Genomic DNA, 7,526 nt, shown 5'->3' on the forward strand with positions numbered 1-7,526 from the left:
CTCCCTACTGACCAGGCCCTGACTCCGGGACGACACCAGCAACCACCTCCTCCTCCTCTTCATCATCATCCTCCTCCTCCTCCTCCTGGTCCTGGCCCTGGTCTCGGTGGAGCATTGCTGACTCCTCCTGCTCCACCAAGGCACTCTCCCCAGCTTCGAGCAGGCGATCTAGTGTCCTCTCCAGCATGAACACTATTGGCAGCACGCTATTGAGGCCGATTTGCTCACTGCTGACCATCTTGGTCGCCTGCTCGAAGGAGGACAACACTTGGCAGACCTGGTTTATCTGCCCCCACTCCGCACAGGCGATGAAAGGGAGTTGTGGTGAAGCCCTCTCAGTGCCTAGTTCCATCAGGTACTCCCTCACCGCCCTTTGCTGCTCCCACAACCTCTTCAGCATGTGGAGGGTGGAGTTCCACCGCGTCACACTGTCCACAATCAGCCTGTGAAGGGGCAGATTGTACTTCCGCTGAAACTTGGACAGGGACGCGGTAGCGGTTGGGGAGCGCCTGAAGTGGCTGGCAATCCTACGCGCCTTTGCCACAATGTCACTCAACCCTGGATAAGTGCGCAGGAACTTCTGCACCACCAGGTTGAGGACATGTGCCAGACAGGGCACGTGGGTCAGACTGCCAGCACTAAGGGCGGCGAGTAGGTTGCTGCCGTTATCGCAGACAACCATACCTGCCTGGAGCCTTCGGGGTGTCAGCCACTTCTGGACCTGAGCCTGAAGTGCTTTCAGCACTTCTTCTCCAGTGTGTCTCCGGTCCCCTAAACTAACAATCTGGAGCACGGCCTGACAGCGCACGTGCCCCACACTTGAGTAGCTACGGGGGCGCTTGCTGGGAGGCTCAGCAGCTGCGGAGACAGTGGCTTGAGGGAGACCAGCAGTTCTCCCCTGGACACCCCGGGGCGGCACCACAAGATCGGTTGCCGCCGATCCCTCACCGACGCCTCGGAGGGAAACCCAATGGGCCGTGAAGCTGATGTAGCGTCCCTGCCCATGCCTGCTGGTCCAGCCATCCATTGTCAGATGAACCCTGTCGCTGACAGCGTGATCCAGCGACAGGGTTACATTCTGCACAATGTGCTGGTGTAGGGCAGGGACACCAGTCCTGGCAAAGAAATGGCGGCTGGGGACACGCCATTGGGGTTGGGCCTGCTCCAACATCTGCCTGAAGGGGTTGCTGTCAACTATGTTGAGGGGCAGCAGATGTTGGGCAATAACCCTTGCCAGGAGGCCATTGAGGGAACGCACACGTCGGTCTCCAGGGGGGAAGGGAGTGGTGCGGTCAAAGGCGTCTGAAATCGACGCCTGGCGCCGGACGGCAGTGCGGGACACAGACGTGGAGGGTGCTGTGGAAGTAGAGGTCTGGCTGCCGGTACCAGTACCTCTACTAGAGGGAGCGGGGGGGCATGACCTGCTGGAAAGAGATGAAGATGTGGCAGGGGCTGCTGTACCCTGCTCACTTGTGGTGGTGGCGCTGCTACCACCACCACGCTTCATCTCGTCAAACACCGCCCAGTGGTTTATCCTCAGGTGCTGGTTCAGGGCTGTGGTACCCACCCGAGCCAAACACTTCCCTCTCTTCACCCTCACTTTACAAATCCGGCAGATGGCCACGGTAGGGTTGTCTGCCACCAGGGTAAAGTAATTCCAGACAGGTGACTTCAGCACCGCCCTCCTGTCAGATGGGGTGACGCTTACTTGCACCTGCTGGGACTCGGTGCGCACAGGTGGAGCTGCCTGCTGCTGCTGCTGCTGCTCCTCCTCCTGACACCTCCTGCTGCCATCACCAGTGGAGACCCTGACGATGGTCTCCCTGGTGGTGACCTGGCGCACCGTTTCACCAGGGTGCCTACCTTCCCCGTCGTCACTGACGTAGTGAGCCGACGCGTCAGATGGCAACCATGATGGGTCACCCTCTTCGCCCCCAGAGATGTCAGACCAAGGGCTGAAATGTGTTGGTCTGAGGGAACCAACTGACATGGAGCCTCTAGCCTGGCTCCGCTGTCCCCTCACCCACGCCTGGGTCTGACTAGGTGCTGCTGTTTCCTGCACCAAAACAGCAGCACCAGTTTGAAGGGATGTCTCTGGGATACTGCCAGCAGGTATCCCATCCTCCTCATCCATCCCTTCAAAAAGGTCCTGACCATCAGGACAGAGCTGGAGGTCTGCCTGATGCATGGCCTCCCCCAAGAGATCCCTCTCACTGTCGCTGTCGAACAGTAAGATGCTGGACTCTTGGGGGCTGGGGGGGCGTACTACAGGCACCGGTGTAATGGTGGTACTACTGTGAGTCGGGACCGACGACTCAGTGGCACTGCTGTGCCCCATGTAGTCCACCACTACTTCAGCCTGAGATGGCAATATCGGGCGGCTGCCCGATGGGAAGAACTCCCGGATCAGGCGTACTCCCCTTGCACCCGATCCTCTAACACTAGTAGGGGCACGAGAGGTACCCCGTGCTGGCAGCGATCCAGCACTGGGAGTAACTCCCCTACCCCTGCTGCCACGGCCACGGATGCCGCTCATTATTGCTGATATGTGTGTGGGGGGGGGGAAATGTGAACAAAATGTGTTTTTGTGTATTTTTTACAAGACAGGCACGCAGACAAAGACGTACACAGACAGCTACTAAACTATAAGAAAAGTAGTACACCAAAGACAAGGACTACAAAATTAAAGAAAAAAAAAAAGCACTAAACAAACACTAACTTTTTTTTTTTTTTTTTTTTTTTAAACACAAAACACAGACACTAAACACACACTAAGCTAAGCTAGATGAAATAAATGTACACTAACAGTGTGTACACTTACTACACAAAATTTAACTAAACTGAACACAAAACTTAGCTTTTAGAAAAGCTCTTTAGGAAAAACTAAACAAAATGTGAACTGAGATGCCTAGCAAATATCACTGAACAGCGAACCTGCAAGATCTAACAGTAACACAAGATGAACAAAACTTAGCTTTTAGAAAAGCTCTTTTATAAAGCTCAGCAAAATGTGTACTGAAATCTCTAGCAAATATCACTGAACAGCGAGAATGCAGGATCAAACAGTAACACAAATGAAAAAAAACAGCACAAAACAGCACAAAACGTAGCTTTGAAAAAAGCTCTTGGGTCTATTGCTTTGAAAAAAGCAGTTGATATTCTGGAAAAGATCCACTGGAATCACTAAATAGCAATGCTGGTGATGATCTAAATCAATCAGGAACAAAGACACAGGAACACAGAAACAGCCTCCACACTCTATAGCCAGCTTCTGAATCTGCAATGAAATGGTGCTGGGAGTGAGCTTATATAATGTCCATGCAGGCAGGTTCCTATTGGTTGCTAACCTCTGACGAGTGTGGAAGGAGAACTCTGATTGGCTCTGATGCAAAAGGGCGGAGCAAATAATCGCGCAATATTCCTATTGCCGAATATTCGCATTGCGATTATTCGGCAATATAAAATGATCGCTTCAGCTACTCGGCCCAAGGTCTCTAATCATACCAGCAATGCTTTTAGACGTCTATGGAGATCACTAGGATGTGATCTGTTTTAAAAATGAAACTGTAAAAATCGCTCTGATGCGGAAGATCGGGGCGAGGAAAGTAATCGCGCGATATTGCGTTTGCCGAATAATCGCATTGCGATCTTTCTGGAAAATTCAATGAACGCTTCAGCTACTCGGCCCAGGGTCTCTAATGATACCAGCAATGCTTTTAGACGTCGATGGAGATATCTAGGATGTGATCTGTTTTAAAAAAAAAATTGTAAAAAGTCGAATATTCGGAATTGCGAATATTCACCGCGAATTTCGAAATATAGCGCGATTTCTCGAATATGCTATATTCGAGTCGAATATTCGCAATGCGAATATTCGTGAGCAACACTAGTTCTGCTGTGCTGGTGATTGGCCAAGAGGTGCCCGGGGTACCCGACAGTCGGCCTTGGGGGGATCGTTCCTCTTCGGAGGGCCCCCCCTTGCTGCTATTGGCTGAAGGATTAGTCCCCGGGCAACGGGAAGCGATCGCCCTTCTTAAGGCGACCGAGGCGTTTTTCCAGGGTGCCCCTTTTGGGGGGTACCCTTGGACGGTGGGAAGGCGAGGTGCCCTTTGGTGCCAAGATGGCGGGGCGCGGGCTCCGTGATTCACTGCGTTTCCTGGTAAAGCCAGACTTCAGGGCGAAGGTGACGTTAAGGACGGTGGTTGTCGATGTCTTGATGGAGATCTTTAACCTTAAGGTAAGCAACATAAAGTGTCTGCAAGATTTCCCTCAGCAGGGGACTTATGATATTACGTTTGAATCTCCCGAGGTGTGCTGGAAGATCTTTGAGGACGCGAAGAAAAGAAAGAACGAAATTTTGCAATGTTTTGAAATTCAGCCTCTTTTTTTGCAAGAGGAGAAAATGATTACTGTACATTTATACAATCCCTTTGCGGATTCTGCTTTGATATGGGCCTTTCTGAAACAATACTGTGATGATTTAAGGGGGGGTGACAAGATAAAGAATAATTTTGGTATTTGGTCTGGGAAATATCGCTTCTTTGGGAGCTTCAAAAAAGATGCGAGTTGTATTGGAGGAGTGAAGAGGCCCCCGGCTGTTTTTTCCATGGGGGGGAGAGGGGTTTCCTCTTTTATCCGGGACAGCCCAAGTACTGTCGCAGATGTTTTAAGTATGGACATATGAGCGACGAGTGCAATGAGGGGTTGGTGTGTCGGCTTTGTGCTCAGCCGGGACATTCGGCAAGAGAGTGTAAAAAGGGCAGAGTCTGTGATATTTGTAAGAAGGAAGGACACTTGGCAAAACAGTGTGATATATATAAAGAGACTAAAGAGACTTGGGCGGAGACTGCAGTAGGAGAGGAGATCCGGAGAATGTGGAATGCGAGGAGAGGAAAGAGCTTTTGGCAGAGGCAAGATAGTGGTGGGGAGAAGGGAGCCGAGGGGGGACCCGCGGAAGATAATAATGATGCGGCCCCATCTGGCTTACCTCGCCCTGCCACAGCTGATGATGCCGTACCCGAGAATGGGGGGGTCCCGGTTGGTGGAGCGGGCGATGCTTCAGCCTCTGCTGGTGCAGCGGAGTCTGGAGTGGCCGGCTTCGGGCCTGGGGACCCTTCGCCGGGCGAAGAGGAGACAACGTTGGTGGCGCCTGGATCGGGTGAAGAAGAAGCCATGCAGCAGGATGCAGAGGGAGAAAGCGGGGCGAGGACACCAGTCTCTGAGTCGGGGCACAGTGTGACCCGGCTGCTCGGTGAAATTTCGGACAGTGAGGAAGAAATGGATGAGTCTGAGGAGGAGGAAGAGTTAATAGAAGAAGAGGAGATAGAGTGTGGGCAGCGCTTTGTGCCTTTATCTGCAGAAGGGGAGGATTCCTCCGGTAAAAGAGCCCGGATTGAAGCGGAGGACTCTGGGGGGGAGGGGTCACTTCACATTGCCCTTTCTGGGGACTCAGGAAAAGAGTCCGCCAGTTCTCCTGGTCCAAAGAGATGGCAGAGAAAGAACCCAAAAGTTAAGAGAGAAAGTAAAGGCGAAAGTATGGAAGGGCTTCCTTAAAGACTTATAATGGCTGGAAAAATCCTATTTTTTCTTTTAATGGCATTAACTGTCAGTACCATTAATGTGAGGAGCGTGAGAGCAGGGTGGAGGCGTGCTGCTGTTTTTAACAGTTTGTCAGGATGCAGAGCCGATGTTTTGTGCCTTCAGGAATGCGGTGTGGAGAGGGTTCCAGGGCCTCAAGAATGGAGGCATGGGGGGAGTGCGTGGTCCCCAGCTTGCGAGTCAAGATGTGAAGGTGTGGGTGTTCTTATAAAAAACCCGCAAGTTGTGATGGTATCGCAAGAAGTGATTGTGCCAGGAAGGTTGTTGATGGTGGTGCTGGAATACGTGGGGTACAGGTTCAGGCTTTTTAACTGTTATGCATCGGCCATTAGAAGTGAAAGGAAGGAACTTCTCAACACGTTGAAGCTATATCTACCTGGTAGAACCCCTACAATCGTAGTGGGAGACTTCAACTGTATTAGGAAAACAGGTGATAGAAGAGGCTCTGGGGAGGAGGGTAAACTAGATTCCTCATCTAAATTGTTGAATGAGATGGTGACAGACTTTAGACTAAAAGATGCAGCTGTGGAGTGGGAGGGGAGGAGTACTTCACACACTTATTTTTCCGATCGGGGTACGGTCAGCTCGAGGATAGATTTTGCCTTCATGTCAGAATTTATGACGGTTAAAGGCTATGAAGTTCAACCCTTTTTGTTTTCAGACCATAAAATGGTTTCATGTACCCTTATGTTGGAGGAGGGGGTTTCTTTTGGAAGAGGGTTGTGGAAATTAAATACTATGATTTTGGAGGAGGAGGAGGTATGTAATAATTTTGAAATATTTTTTTCATGTTTAGCGAGAAGGAAGATGGAGTTTGGAGGAACACTACAGTGGTGGGACTGGGCTAAAGTGCAGATATGTGGTTTCTTTAAAAAAACAGGAGTAGAAAGAGCACGGTGGAGGAGGGAGAAAGAGAAAGCCCTGGTGGAGAGATTACACTTGCTGTTAAAATGTAAAAAAGTTGGTGTGGAGGTGGATAAAGAGCTTGAGGAGGTGCAGGAGGAGAGAAACCGTTTCCTAAAAGAAAAAGGTAAACAGATTATCTTTAGTGCCAAAGTACGTGATATGGAGGAAGGAGAGCAATGCTCCAGGTTTTTTTTCAAAAAAGCCATGGGAGCAAAGAAGGTGATTAAAAGTGTGCTCGTAGAGGATGGGGAAGTGTGTGGAAGGGAGGTGGTAAAGGAGGTGAGGCATTTCCATGAGAATCTATATAAACATCATTTAGGAACCACTAAAGAGGAAACTTTTGAGTATTGCGAGGTCCTGAGGGGGAGTTTGGGAAATGAGGATGCAGACCTTCTGTTGAATGAGGTCACGGAGGAGGAGGTAGAAGATAACTTGAGAAGGATGCCAAAAAATAAAACCCCAGGGAAGGATGGGCTTCCAGCAGAATTTTATGTAAGGTTCTGGCCTATTCTGAAAGAACACTTAGTGGAAGTAATAAAGTTTTGTGTGGAGACGGGGAGCTTACCTCTCTCAATGAAGGAGGGGGTGGTTACCTTGTTGTATAAAAAAGGGGAAGATCGGGACTTGAAGAACTGGCGACCGATAACTCTGCTAAACGTGGATTATAAGATCGTAACCAAAGTATTGGCGAGTCGCCTTAGTCAGATTATCGGTAACCTAGTGGGAGAGTGGCAGACATGTGCAGTGCCCGGAAGGAGGATCACTGATAACTTGACGTTGTTGAGGGATTTGATTTGTTATGCCCAGTCTAACAATCTTCCGTTAGCCATAGCCGGGATTGATATAGAAAAGGCTTACGATAGAGTCGCTCACCCCTTTTTGTTTGGTGTCTTAGAGCAGATGGGCTTCCCAGACAAGTTCCTGAGGGCTCTTAAAAACCTATATGCTGGCATGTCTAGCCAAGTTGTAGTTAACGGTGTAGTGTCGGAACCTTTTAATGTGAATTCAGGAGTGAGGCAGGG

The sequence above is a fragment of the Rana temporaria genome, chromosome 4, assembly GCF_905171775.1.
Source record: "Rana temporaria chromosome 4, aRanTem1.1, whole genome shotgun sequence".
NCBI classification, from domain to species: Eukaryota; Metazoa; Chordata; class Amphibia; order Anura; family Ranidae; genus Rana; species Rana temporaria.